The sequence below is a fragment of the Dendrobates tinctorius genome, unplaced genomic scaffold (genome assembly GCF_039654945.1).
Source record: "Dendrobates tinctorius isolate UK_male_01 unplaced genomic scaffold, ASM3965494v1 ptg000057l, whole genome shotgun sequence".
NCBI lineage: Eukaryota > Metazoa > Chordata > Amphibia > Anura > Dendrobatidae > Dendrobates > Dendrobates tinctorius.
In genome coordinates this window covers 1770916-1784607 of record NW_027361725.1, presented here as the reverse complement: position 1 = coordinate 1784607, position 13692 = coordinate 1770916, and the positions used below count along the sequence as shown (strand labels likewise).

General features: G+C 43.1%; 1 protein-coding gene across 2 annotated transcripts in view; it reads right to left on the bottom strand.

Moving 5' to 3' along the window:
- The window catches only part of LOC141091901 (B2 bradykinin receptor-like), a 67506-nt gene extending 56169 nt beyond the window's left edge, over window positions 1-11337 (bottom strand). For both annotated transcript variants that reach the window (XR_012232613.1, XM_073577674.1), the window contains exon 1: window positions 10816-11337. The gene's annotated coding sequence lies outside the window, so the exon portion shown is untranslated. The remainder of the gene's footprint in view (window positions 1-10815) is intronic.
- Window positions 11338-13692: the final 2355 nt, after the last annotated feature.

The following is a 13692-nucleotide window of genomic DNA, read 5'->3' as shown; positions in this document are numbered from 1 at the left end:
CAAGGACTCCGCTGGGGCCTGTGAGGTTCCAGTGTCATCAGAGCGCCGGAGCGCGCAAAGACTTCATCAACGCCTCAGCAACTGGGCCCAGCGACTACTACACCGAAAGACCACCATCCTGAACGGCGAGGGACGTCTGGACGGCTAAGTTGACTATATAATTAAGGACCCGTAGTCGGCCACACCGCGGCCCTATAGTGACCGGCTATTGCCGGGCGTAGTTGTGTTCTACCCGTTTGTGTTTGCTTGTTTAGAGCCCCTGCGAGGGCAATCCGTGTTACCCCTTTTGGTTGATCAGGCCGTGACTGAGGAAAGTTCCCTCTAGTCCCATAAACGTTATTATAGAAAGCACCAAATTGTCTCGTGACTCGTCACTGCATCCTGCGTACCTGCAAGCACCACAAATGCATGGTAACGGAGTGTCAGGGGCCGCGGCATGGAACCTCTCGGATGGGTTGAGGTTAGAGTTCACTGTAGCATATTTGATGCAAATGCATGGTAACAGAGTGTCAGGTGCCGTGGCACGGAGCCGCCTATCGGGTTTGGCATTTCATTTTAAGCTACGGGATTGGGTGGATATTACGTGGCACCGGGGTGACATTCGAGTCGAAAGCAGGTGTCCTATTTCTTTTGTTATTATCTAGTTTGGTGGAAGGGATCAAATCAGTTTGCAGCTCGGGTTACGAGGCTACTTTGCTATCAGCAGCTTTTGGTATGCCTTTTTTCGGGGTAATGCGCGTCAGTGAGATCCTTCCAACTGCCTATAACAAACCAGGCAGTCTGCATCAGGACGACGTATTAGTTTGCAGCCATGGCCTAGAATCAGGGTGCGTAAATCTAAAACTGATCCCTAAGGAAGGGGTACATGGTTCCCCATATTTGCCATCCCGGGAGACTTATAGTACCTTGCGAAAGTATTCGGCCCTCTGGAACTTTTCAACCTTTTCCCACATAGCATGCTTCAAACATAAAGATACCAAATGTAAATTTTTGATGATGAATCAACAACAAGTGGGACACAATTGTGAAGTGGAATGAAATGTATTGGTTATTTTAAATTTTTGTGGAAATTCAAAAACTGAAAAGTGGGGCGTGCAATATTACTTTCAATGCAGAAAACTCACTCCAGAAGTTCACTGTGGATCTCTGAATGACTAATAATGATAAATATAATCCACCTGTGTGTAATCAAGTCTCCATATAAATGCACCTGCTCTGTGATAGTCTCAGGGTTCTGTTTGAAGCACAGAGAGCATCATGAAGACCAAGGAACACAACAGGCAGGTCCATGATACTGTTGTGGAGAAGTTTAAAGCCGGATTTGGATATAAAATTATTTCCAAAACTTTAAACATACCAAGGAGCACTGTGCAAGCGATCATTTGAATTGGAAGGAGTATCACACCACTGTAAATCTACCAAGACGTGGCCGTCCCTCTAAACTTTCATCTCAAACAAGGAGAAGACTGATCAGAGAAGCAGCCAAGAGGCCCCTGATCACTTTGGATGAACTGCAGAGATCTACAGCTGAGGTGGGACAGTCTGTCCATAGGAGAACAATCAGTCATACACTGCACAAATCTGGCATTTATGGAAGAGTGGCAAGAAGAAAGCCATTTCTCAAAGATATCCATAAAAAGTGTTGTTTAAAGTTTGCAACAAGCCACCTGGGAGACACACCAAACATGTGGAAGAAGGTGCTCTGGTCAGAGGAAACCAAAATCAAACTTTTTGGCAACAATGCCAAATGATATATTTGGAGTAAAGGCAACACAGCTCATCACCCTGAACACACCATCCCCACTGTCAAACATGGTGGTGGCAGCATAAACGTATCCAAGTGTTAGAATGGCAAAGTCAAAGTCCAGACCTGAATCCAATCGAGAATCTGTGGAAAGAGCTGAAAACTGCTGTTCACAAACGATCTCCATAAACCTCACTGAGCTCGAGCTGTTTGGAAGGAAGAATTGGCAAGAATTTCAGTCTCTCAATGTACAAAACTGATAAAGACATACCTCAAACGACTTGCTGCTGTAATCGCAGCAAAAGGTGGCGCAACAAAGTATTAAGTTAAAGGGGCCGAATAATATTGCACAGCTCACTTTTCAGTTTTTGACTTTTTTCCCACATGATATGTGGGAAAAGGTTGAAAAGTTCCAGGGAGCCCAATACTTTTGCAAGACACTGTATGCCCTTTGGGTCTAATTAACAATTCTAAAAGTGTTAGGTGCAACGGGGACCCCTTTTTTCTGCATGAGGATGGATCTTCTTTGGTGTCTGGTCAGTTTCTGGCGATAATGAGATGCATTTTGAATGACTTGGGACTGCCCGCAGTGGAGTTTGGCACTCACTCCTTTAGAATCGGGGCGGCCATGGAAGCTTCCAGGGCGAGATTATCTGAACCGGAGATTCAACGGGTTGGCAGATGGAGATCCCGGTGTTTCTCCCGGTATATTAGGCATGAGTTGGTATTGTAAGATCATTGGGCAGGTAAAAAAAAAGTAGGGGTGTAAGAGGGAAACAAGTGAAATGCTTCTGCAGCACGGGTTGCGGATCCAAAGGGTTCGTATGTACATGTTCAAAATCTTGAAGTTTGGAGAGTGATGGTTTTCTCTTTTCAAATGGCGCTCGTCCCAGCATATGAATTATGGGACACTCGTACGTTTATTGAGCAGCTCGAAGAGCGGATTTGCGTCCAGGAGGACATTTGCTGGGTTTCTTGGATCTGGACATCAATTGGCGTGGTACCAGGGGCCTTACTTGGTCACAAGTTCTGCCGGAGGTGGTCTGCATCGCCCGTGTTGTATCTTCACCAGCCGTGCTGGCCATACATGCCGGTGGAAATGACTTGGCCTCATCTCCCCTCGCTGAGTTATTGACTCTCATGAGATCTGATATGGACAAGTTCCCGAGTTTATTTTCTGAAATACATATAGTGTGGTCAGAGGTGGTCCCCAGGCTGGTATGGCGTGGTGCCAGGGAAGGCACCGTTATGAAAGGATCAAGGCGCACGCTGAATCAACGGATATCCCGTTTTGTGAGATTCAAGAACGGTATAGTGATCAGACATCACCGACTCGAAGGGGATAATGCGGGTTTCTTGCTCCCAGATGGTGTGCATCTTAATGATGCTGGCTTGGACATTTTCCTGTCAGGTCTTGGAGATGATGTGGCTCAAGCTCTCCATTCTATTGGGGGCGTCATAGTTCGGTGTCGCCGTGCTACTCTGTGGCGGAATGGGTGGAGACTTTGGTGGTGATGAAACCTGCAACGGGAGGCCATCTCAGATAATCTCCCTACACCCTGTTGGGAGGCAAATTATTGCCTGGTTTGAGCTGCGACCATAATCTGTGCCACGTTAAAAGACGAGAGTTCTTGTTACATCTCTCCTCAATAAAGCAGTTATGTTTGACAAACGATGTGGCGTCACTTCATAGGAGTCAAGGGTTTTGGGTTGCAGCAGTCTGAGGGACAATGCAGCATAATTCAGCTACTGTTCCCTGAGTGATGGGCCCTTCTTCCGGGCTAAAATGAGGTCTCCAATGAAGTGATGCTGGTGGGAGTGGATACTGCCTCCCCGGCTGTTCCCGCTCTGCAGACATACCCACCTCTTTCCCTGCCAGCACTTCTGGTCTCTCTGACGATACCCGGACCTGTTCCCTGCCCTCCCTCCCAATTTATGTGGTGTTTTTAAGTCGCAGCTGCGAAATGGGTGGAGACTTTGGTGGTGATGAAACCTGCATTTGGAGGCCGGAAGGCAGATAATCTCCCTACATCCTGTTGGTAGGCAAATTATTGCCTGGTTCAAGCTGCGACCATAATCTATGCCAAGTTAAAAGTGAGAGTTCTTGTTACATCTCTCCTCAATAAGGCTAGTTTCACATTTGCGTCTGTATGCGCAGCGTTTGATCCACATATTCGCATGCATCATGCGTACATATATCTCAAATTGTGCATGCAGGGACATGCGTTTGCAAGCGTACGCATGTGTCGTTTCGTGGTGTGCAGCAGTGTCCGGCAAACGCAACATGTTGCATTTTTTGAGGCGTCAAAAATCCATCAAATATGTGCAGGCATGCGCATGCGGATGAGTGCGTCAAAAAAAACATTACTGTCTATGAGAACGCATTGGTACGCAAGGACATGCGTTTTTCAAAATGTAAATAGAAATCCCATGAGACACGCTCATTTTTGTCTAATGTCATATCAAACGCATGCGCATAAACAATGTAAGCGCATGCAAAGCGCATGCAAACGCATGAACACACAAGGTTTTTTTCTGTCATGCATAAGATGATGCGCATAAAAAACATAGTGAAAACATGCGTTTTGCATGTATTTGCGGATGCGGATGATGCGCTGTGGACTCAAACGCTAATGTGAACCTAGCATAAAGTAGTTATGTTTGACAAATGGTGTGGCGTCACTTCATGGGAGTCAAAGGTTTTGGGTTGCAGCAGTCTAGAAAGCAGTAAATAGCAAAGTATTTTGTTTCTCCAAGCACTTTGCAATTTTACCCATTAAAGATGTTCAAATCAACCCATTTAAGTAACATCACGTTAAGGTGCAAAGAAAAGTACAAAGCTATAACTGAACTTTTAACACAGAAAAGCCCTTTAACATGTTAAGTGCCAAATTACACTTCTGCAGCATAAGATCTTGCTGCATTATGGCATGTGTGCAAGATGAAGAAATGCTGTTATGGAAAAAAAACACCAAAAAAGGAAGAAAACCGAAATCAATGGAATTAGGATGTAAAAGATAGTCACCTGCCCAAGCATGTATCCTGGGGAAATGGAGTGGAAAATGGCATGGGGCACCAAAGGGCAATATTTTACAGGGCATCAATCAGCCTAAGGCCAGCAATGGATTAGATAGATGATAGATAGATAATAGATAAGTAGATAATAGATAGATAACAGAAATATAGATAAATAGATGGATAGTAAGATAATAGAAAGATAGCTAGATAACAGATAGATAAATAGATGGATGGATAATAAATAGATAATAAATAGAAAGATAGATAGATAATAGATAGGTAGATAATAGATAGATAACAGAAATATAGATAAATAGATGGATAGTAAGATAATAGAAAGATAGCTAGATAACAGATAGATATATAGATGGAGAGATAATAAACAGATAATAGATAGAAAGATAGAAAGAGATAGATAGAAAGATAGATAGATAGATGGAATTGTCTCCTATGGGAACAAAGAATCTGACATTACAAACTAACATGCCTGATCCTGAGGAGTCGCCCAGATAAAACACACAAGGAGCTACTGTCACATCCTAGAAACCTATCCAGGCCTCATTATCTGGGCCGGGGCCAGATGTAAAGCAGTAGATGATAAGAGTGACTCTGAGGTCCTGACTCCACCAGCCAGCCGGGGGACCGTAGGGAATGGGACACTGATGAGATGACACATGACATTTATAGGACTGCTGAGTATTAAGCGTCCATCTCCGCTTCCGAAACCTAACTCTTGTTTATTGCAGACCTCTGACATTTGCTGACATCACACACAGGTCCGCAGCGCAGAAAACCCGCTCCCCTAATTGTGCAAGATCTGTCACTAGAAGAATAACAGGTCGGTAACCTGTCACCACAATAATAATATGGAGCTCACGCTTGTACTTAGATCATTACATTTTAGAAACAGCTGATCTCATTGCCCTGCGCTTACAAAACAACATCTGTGACTATTGGCTCCATACCACTGCCAAGCCAAGGGAAAAGTTGTGCATAAAGATGGGCAAGAGGGGAATGGAGGATCAGGATTCAGGCCATATTTTTTTCTTCAGTGTAGATTACAGGGTATGGATCCTTTTGCAACCATTATATTTTGCACTACATCCTCATATAAATCATAACATGAAGCCACTATGCAAATAGTTTTGATTTAAAAAAAAAATCATTTTATGCATACAGCTCTCGTGCAGACCTACAGTTATGGATGGAAGTCTTGGCACCCTTGAAACTGTTCCAGAAAATGCACACCCTTTGGAATAAATAACTGCAATCAACAAGCTTCTTGCACTTCCCAAATGGAATTTTGGACCAGGGAAATGAGATCAGCTGTTTCAGCAGTCCTTTGTAAACTACTCCAGATCTCATATATGATGGCGCCTTCTCCCAACATCAATTTTAAGATCTCACCTCAGGTATTCAATGGGATTTAGATCCGGACTCATTGCTGGACACTTCAGAACCTTCCAGCGCTTTGTTTCCATCCAGTTCTGGGTGCTTCTTGAAGTATGTTTGGGGTCATTGTCCTGCTGGAAGACCCATAACCTAGGACACAAACCCAGCTTTCTGACACTGGGCACTACATTGTGACCCAAAATCCTTTGGTAATCTCCACATTTCATGATGCCTATCACACAGTTATGACATCCAGTGCCAGAGGCAGCAAAACAACGCCAAAACAACTTTGAACCTCCACCATATTTGGCTGTAGGTAGTGTGTTCTTTACTTTGTAGGTCTCATTAGGCTTTCGGTAAACAGCAGAATGGTGTGCTTTACCAAAAAGCGCTAACTTGGTCTCATCTGTCAACAAGATGCTTTCCCAGAAGGATTTTGATTACTCACGTACATTTTGGCATTTCATTCAAATGTCAATGGACAGTTCGTGCTGACACTGATGCACCCTGAACCTGCAGGACAGCTTGAATTTCTTTGGAACTTTCTATCCACCATCCAGACTATCCTGCGTTACAACCTTTCATTAATTTTTCTCTGCTATTTACATTCAGGGATATTAGCTATACTGCCATGGGGTTGTAAACTTCTTGATTATTTTGTGCACCATGGACAAAGGAACATCAAGATCGATGGAGATGGACTTGTAACCTTGAGATTCCGGCTATATATATATATATATATATTTTAACAATTTTGGTCCTCAAGTCCACCGACAGTTCTCTTCTCTCTTTGTTCTCCATGCTTAGTGTGGCATACACAGACACACAATGGAAAGATTGAGTCAACATCTCCCCTTTTTATCTGGTTTCAGGTGTGATTCTCATATTGCCCAAAACTGTTACTTCTCACAGGTGAGTTTGAACAAGCATCACATGCTCGAAGCAAGGTTGTTCACTCACAATTTTGGAAAGGTGCCAGCAATTTTGCCGGGAGCATTTTGGGAGTTTTATGTGAGATTGTGGCCAATTTACCTTTTCTCTCTGCTTTTTTTTTGTTGTTCCAATACATACAAAGGAAATAAACATGTGTATTTCCAAACATGTGTAGTTGCAATTTTCAAGAACAAATTCAAGGGTGCCAACACTTTCGGCCCTGACGGTATGAGTTACAGACTACAAGCAGCTCTGTGTAGTCAGACCCTGCAGTGATGCACTACAGACAGGCAGCAGTGGGGAGATAGTGTGAGGAATTCAGGACTGAGGGGTCAGACTATATGCAGGGGGTTTTTTTGTATGGTTTGCAGCCATGCAGAAAAATATCTCTGCATTAGAGCTGTGTATATAAAAAACACAGATGGTTAACCTAGAGAATTTTCCATGCTAGTGGTCTCTTCAGCAAAGAGGAAGGGGAGAAAACTCATGTTGACAGATGTAGCAGAGTTTAGTTTGTTTTTGATGCATTAAGTTGCACAAACGTTATGAGTATTCTGTTAATGGCTGGAAATCCGCCTAAAATTAAACACAGGCGTGACGTGACCTCACTATGGAGGGTACCCTATCCATAAGAAACTCTTATATTGTATTATGGCCCGAGTAGTGACAAGTTCACCTCTGCTACATCTGTACACATCACAAGCTCTGGAAACTTACTACAAGCCAAAAAACTTACTACAGCCAAAAACAAAAAAAAGAAAAGGGGGCTATTATAGTCCATAATGGAACAGAATTTACACCAAGGAATTCCTCACTAATGGAGGAGACGCTGGAATAGTGAGAACATCAACGTACATCAGCAGTCAGGCGACAATGGCACGTCTGTTCCCGGGAATAAACCTGGGCGCCAAATGTGGATGGATGATATAACGGAAACCAGATGCCAAAACAAGATGCCCACAAACCTGACATACCAATCTATTAACCATATACACAGATGAGCATTCAGAATAGTGAGTGCAGCTCTGGAGTTTAATACCAGATGAAACTCAGGATCAGTAATGTAATGTATGTACACAGTGACTGCACCAGCAGAATAGTGAGTGCAGCTCTGGAGTATAATACAGGATGTAACTCAGGATCAGTACAGGATCAGTAATGTAATATATGTACACAGTGACTGCACCAGCAGAATAGTGAGTGCAGCTCTGGAGTATGATACAGGATGTAACTCAGGATCAGTAATGTAATGTATGTATACAGTGACTGCACCAGCAGAATAGTGAGTGCAGCTCTGGAGTATAATACAAGATGTAACTCAGGATCAGTAATGTAAATGTACAGTGTGTATACAGTGACTGCACCAGCAGAATAGTGAGTGCAGCTCTGGAGTATAATGCAGGATGTAACTCAGGATCAGTACAAGATCAGTAATGTATGTACACAGTGACTCCACCAGCAGAATAGTGAGTGCAGATCTGGAGTATAATACAGGATGTAACTCAGGATCGGCAATGTAATGTATGTACACAGTGACTGCACCAGCAGAATAGTGAGTGCAGCTCTGGAGTATAATACAGGATGTAACTCAGGATCAGTAATGTAATGTATGTATACAGTGACTGCACCAGCAGAATAGTGAGTGCAGCTCTGGAGTATAATGCAGGATGTAACTCAGGATCAGTAATGTAATGTATGTATATAGTGACTGCACCAGCAAAATAGTGAGTGCAGCTCTGGGGTATAATACAGGATGTAACTCAGGATCAGTAATGTAATGTATGTATACAGTGACTGCACCAGCAGAATAGTAAGTGCAGCTCTGGGGTATAATACAGGATGTAACTCAGGATCAGTACAAGATCAGTAATGTATGTACACAGTGACTGCACCAGCAGAATAGTGAGTGCAGATCTGGGGTATAATACAGGATGTAACTCAGGATCAGTAATGTAATGTATGTATACAGTGACTGCACCAGCAGAATAGTAAGTGCAGCTCTGGGGTATAATACAGGATGTAACTCAGGATCAGTACAGAATCAGTAATGTATGTACACAGTGACTGCACCAGCAGAATAGTGAGTGCAGCTCTGCAGTGCAGTACAGGATGTAAATCAGGATCAGTACAGAATCAGTAATGTAATGTATTTACACAGTGACTGCACTAGCAGAATAGTGAATGCAGCTCCGGAGTATAATACAGGATGTAACTCAGGGTCAGTAATGCAATGTATGTACACAGTGACTGTACCAGCAGAATAGTGAGTGCAGATCTGGAGTATAATGCAGGATGTAACTCAGGATCAGTACAGGATCAGTAATGTATGTACACAGTGACTGCACCAGCAGAATAGTGAGTGCAGCTCTGGAGTATAACACAGGATGTAACTCAGGATCAGTAATGTAATATACATATATATATATACATAGTGACTCCACCAGCAGAATAGTGAGTGCAGCTCTGGAGTATAATACAGGATGTAACTCAGGATCAGTAGTGTAATATATATATACATAGTGACTCCACCAGCAGAATAGTGAGTGCAGATCTGGAGTATAATACAAGAGGTAACTCAAGACATTTACTAGATAAATGTTTTACAAAGTGACTGATTTTTCTTAAGATTAATTATGTGCTATGCTGACAACAGGTGGAAAATAGGGAGGATTAGAAAACCCTGTTTTATAGCAATAAGTTTCTTACATTTTCCCCTCCCTAAGTGTTTTGGTAAACATGATTTTATTATGTGCGGTCATGATTTATCAGGCTTACCTGCAGTCCCATGTAAAGCAACAAAGTAGTAGCTCTACTAACTATATATTCAGCCATAGTGGAGTTATGTCACACATCAGTCTCTGCTGCCAGTGATGACATCTAATCCTGAATGCAGTTACTCTATTGGGGGCTGCGCGGCTGTAGATTTTCGCTAAAGAGCCCAGTGCGCAAAGCTAGCAAATACTGCTGAAGACCCAAGAGACAAATACAAGGAAAGAGATGATTATTCTCAGATGTTTAGCTCACAGAGGGCTGCACATACTGGATGCAATTGTAACTAACCCTCAGCTGTGAGACACATCAGGTCTTTACAGGTTTGCAATATTAATTAGAAAAACAAATAAGTTTCATTCACTGTCCACAACCAGCGGCATAAGGAAGAATATGAGAAAAAGTGAAAATATATTACTAAGCAATTAAAAACGGGAACTGTCGTACAGATGCAGCAGAGCTGGATTTGTCATACATCCGCCTATTATTTTCCACAGCGTAATGAAGTCCTACACCCAAGACAACAATCTCAGCTCTGCTGCATCTGATACCAGTCTCTTCACGTAATCTTTAATAATTCCCATTGCATGGAGCTTCTCCTATGTAATACGTAACCGGGAGACCATTTTGCCAAAAGTGAGAATTCATGATAAATAGGATCCAAAGAATATGCTTAATATTTCCTTTTCTTGCCTTTAAAACCAATTTCTGAAGTTTTTGAATTTATCCTCAAATACAAAAAAAAATGGATGTAGCAGAGCTGAGTTTGTCGGTTGGTTTAGCCTAGGGTAATACATGGAGAGTTAGACGAGGCTGCGTTATTCAGATTATGCTGGTAGCACTTCAGCTCCTACAAAGGTTCAATGACAATTCCAGCTCTGCTACATCTACACAAAGTGAAGCAGTAGGTAGGTACATGACATGCCGCCCACCATTCCCTTATTTCCTGCGGTTTTTACCTCGGCTGTAGGGAGTTGCGCAGAGCTGGCTCCGCTTATTAATGGCAGATGAGTCCTCTGTGTTTCGAGTGGTTTGGCAGCTGAGATCCAAGCGATGTGCTTTTATCACACCCCCAACTGTACGAAGGAGGGATCACACGGCTGCACACACGTCTAGTGGCCCAAGAAGATGGAGATCGGGGGATTACGATGGAACGTTCTAAAATGTATCGCATTCGCAATATGATTTCTGAATCAATTCCACAAGAATTTCTACATCTCTGCTTCCTGTCGATGAATGGAAAACGTCCTCGCAGCGTCGAAGTTGAGGGTTTCCTACCGTTCTGTAAAGTCTAGACAAGCACAGAATATGCCATAAATGTCTGATAAATCGCCGTCCCACTTCTTACATTCTCTCATTCATGGCAATGTACAGGTATTTGCATTGTGCAGCTCATCTATTCACTTACATAGGACTTCCAAAAGCTGGTCAGAGTTGCGAGGAGGCAGGGCTGCGCATTTATGATGGATGCAAGTCCAGCTGCTGGGATTCACATCTGTCTTAAGAAAGCAGAGAAAGAAAAGTGAGAGCTGCTATTGAGCGAGCAGCACTCCATTCCTAGAGATAGATGGGGGGTCCTAGAGGCGTGGTATTTATGCCATAGTCATTTAAAGGGAACCTGTCAGCAGGCTTTTTCCACCTTATCTGAGAGCAGCCTGATGTAGGAATAGAGACCCTGATTCCAGCGATGTGTCACTTAGTTTACTGGGTGCAGCAGCTGTGACACAATCAGAGTGGTTAGATGTAGCAAAGCTCAAAAAACTACCCCCCCCCCAACCAGGCTCTGCATGCACATTGTCTATTGACAGTGAGCTGCTAATCACAGGATGGGGCTTGGTTGGACCAGAGATCACAGGAGCTGGAATCACTCTCTCAGCCCCTGCCTCCTGCTGTCCTCAGATTACATAGCAAAAACCCTCTGAAAGATTCCCTTTAAATGCATCAAAAGCACAATTCTCCTTTCAGTAAGAACAATGTATCAGTGCAGGTAAATGTAACAGCCTTGAGTATGTAGCGAAGTACAGAGCCCTACAAAGGGAGAATAGATTTCTACAGGTTATCAGGCTAACATTCACTGACAGGCAGCAGAGGTCTTGCAAATCTTTAGCTGTAACACTAGAAGTGTTCAGCGGCAGATAGTAAAAAGGATGAAACAAACATGGATGCAGCACAAAAACCATCTATTTTTGCTCTGTTTGTAATGAATCCCATATTTTTGTTTTATAATGCGTAATCTGTTACATAGAAGTGACAACTGGACATGTGAACAGAGCCTAAGAAACTTCTTAATATAGCCTAGCAGAGAAATCTTCTTTCTCCACTTATGAACCATTTCTTTCCCTGCCTCCCTCAATGTATCATTCAATCCGAAAGAAACAAGATGGACGGCCACCTCACTGTCATGTGTCTCATGGGACACAGCCCACTATACTTTATGGAAAGTGGAGGTGAGAGTAGTGAGTAGCAGAGTGAGGAAACAAACAGAGGGAAGATAATGCTGAGCTTTCTTAGGCTGGTTTCACATTTGCGTTTTTTAGCGCTGGAAAAAAACGCACACCTGCGCATGCGTTTTTTCCCCTATATTTAACATGGGTGCGCATACCTGCGCGCTGGTAAGCGCATGTATGCGATTTTCATGCGCTGCGTTTTTTTGGGGTGTGCGTTGGGATTTTCCAGACGCAGCATGTTGCATTTTTTGGCCCTGCAAAAAAGCGCATGCGCACATATGCGCACGTTTTGCGCTAAAAATGGCCATTATAGCCTATGGATGCGCATATGTGCGCACTGGCATGCTCATGTATGCGTTTTTTTGCATATGTGTTTTTTTTTTTAAACCATGGAATTTAGGGGTTTGGGTTAGAGTTAGGGTTAGTTAAGGGGGTTTAGGGTTAGGGTTATGGTCAGGGTCAGGGTTAGGGTTTGGGTCAGGGTTAGGGTTAAGTATGGTTTTGTTAAGGATTAGGGTCATGGTTAGGGTCAGGATTAGGGTTAAGTATGGTTTTGTTAAGGGTTAGGGTCAGGGTTAGGGTTAGGGTTAGGGTTAGGGTCAGGGTTAGGGTTAGGGTTAGGGTCAGGGTTAGGGTCAGGATTAGGGTTAAGTATGGTTTTGTTAAGGATTAGGGTCATGGTTAGGGTCAGGATTAGGGTTAAGTATGGTTTTTTTAAGGGTTAGGGTCAGGGTTAGGGTTAGGGTTAGGGTCAGGGTTAGGGTTAGGGTTAGGGTTAGGGTCAGGGTTAGGGTCAGGATTAGGGTTAGGGTCAGGGTTAGGGTTAGGGTTAGGGTTAGGGTCAGGGTTAGGGTTAGGGTTAGGGTCAGGGTTAGGGTTAGGGTTAGGGTTAGGGTCAGGGTTAGGGTTAGGGTTAGGGTTAGGGTCAGGGTTAGGGTTAGGGTTAGGGTTAGGGTCAGGGTTAAGGTTAGGGTTAGGGTCAGGGTTAGGGTTAGTAAAGTCATGGTTTGGGTAGTGTGAGGGGCCACCTAAAAATGTTGGAAAAAACCGCAAACGCGGTAAAAACGCGCTAAAAACGCATACAAACGCATAAAAACGCTGCGTTTTTTTCATGCATGCTCATAAAAATGCTTGAAAAAAACGCAGCAGTTGTATGCTTATGTATGCGTTTTTTCAATGCGTTTTTTTGCGGGAAAAACGCGCTGCAAAAAAAAGCAAGTGTGAAACTAGCCTAACAAGTCTTTTATCTCATCCAAAAGCTGGACTCACATCTACAGAGTGCCAACAAAAAAGACCTTTTAAAACTTATACTTTTTATCATGTATCAGTTAAATATAAAGACAATACAAAAAGAACAAACAAGGACACAAATATTAAAAATATATTTAC